We start from the raw sequence: 1,584 nt of genomic DNA on the forward strand, positions 1-1,584 counted from the left end.
CAAAGAACCAAACCTCCTTGCAGGGCAGGATACGAGTGTTACAACTCTTATGAAAAGAACTCTTACAAAGGGCCAAGCCTCTTTGTAGAGCAGGATCAGCAGCGGAGGTGTTACAGCTACAGCTCAAGTGTTACAACTCCTACAAAGAGCCAAGCCTCTTTGTAGGGCCGGATCAGCAGCGGAAGTGTTACAGCTACAGCTCTTACAAAGGACCAAGCCTCTTTGCAGGGCAGAGATCAGCAAAGGACCAAGCCTCTTTGCAGGGCAGAGATCAGCAAAGGGCCGAGCCTCTTTGTAAGGCAGGATCAGCAGCGGAGGTGTTACAGCTACAGCTCTTACAAAGGACCAAGCCTCTTTGTAAGGCAGGATCAGCAGCGGAGGTGTTACAGCTACAGCTCAGGTGTTACAACTCCTACAAAGAGCCAAGCCTCTTTGTAGAGCAGGATCAGCACTAGAAGTGCCGCAGCTCTCGCTTCTTCCTCTGGATGGTCTGCGATGGTCGGCTGAAGTCTTCTTCTTCTTCTCTATCTTCCTTGAAGGTCTGTGACAATCTGCCCCCAGGCTCTCTGCTCAGGGCCTTATATAGGTGTAATAGCTTAGCTGTGATTGGTCCATAAAATGGACCAATCAGGAGCAGGATTGAAAATGGACCAATCAGGGATGGGCACCAGTTTTCCCTTGATTGACAGGTCCTCTAACACCGCTCTACTGGAGCCTCTGGGGGAAGAAAGCTCCCTCACTTGCCCCAACCTGCCAGTTTTTTTGCCCGCTGCTGCCACCAAGACAGAAGTGGCCGATCCCCCAGGCCCTGCTCGGCTGAGCTGGCTGGGGTGCCACTTTTCCGGTATCAACCTTATCTGTGATCTTAGGATTAGGACTCGCCAGAGCAGGAACAGGTGTCTCAGCACTCATCCTGCAAGACTGGAACTATGGGGCCCTAAGGTCTGCCATAGACTTGGACATAGAGAGAATGGAAAAATCTATCTCCCACCTTCAAGAATTCCCTTTCAGAAGTAGTGCTCCAAAATAGGAGAGGACTAGATTTGCTGTTTTTACAACAGGGCGGTTTATGTGCAGCCCTAGGGGAAGAATGTTGCTTTTATGTTGATCATTCAGGAGTGGTCAAAGAATCCATGGCACTGGTTAGAGAAGGTCTCCAGAAACAAAAACTAGAGTGGGAACAATCAGAGTTGGTATGAAGCAATGTTTAATTGGTCCCCCTGGTTGAAAACTCTGGTGTCTACCCTTGCTGGACCCCTACTCATACTGATATTAATACTGACTGTTGGGCCCTGTGTCATTAACAGACTCATCACTTTCATCAAAGAATGAGCAGGAGCAGTAGAACTCATGGTTTTAAGATCACAATACAGGCCACTAACAAAATTACCAGATACAATTGAATTAGAAACCACTACTCTGGACCCGTGATTGGGTCCTCTTAGTTACAAGTCAAGGAGGGAATGAGAGAACAGGCCAGTAACGGTAAAAACTGCAAACGTGGCTCAGCGCCTATAGCTCAACCGGCTAAGGTGCCAGCCACGTACACCTAAGGTGGCAGGTTCGAATCCCCAGCCCGGACCC

The sequence above is a fragment of the Otolemur garnettii genome, unplaced genomic scaffold, assembly GCF_000181295.1.
Source record: "Otolemur garnettii isolate 467f Iridium unplaced genomic scaffold, OtoGar3 scaffold00128, whole genome shotgun sequence".
Classification (NCBI taxonomy): Eukaryota; Metazoa; Chordata; class Mammalia; order Primates; family Galagidae; genus Otolemur; species Otolemur garnettii.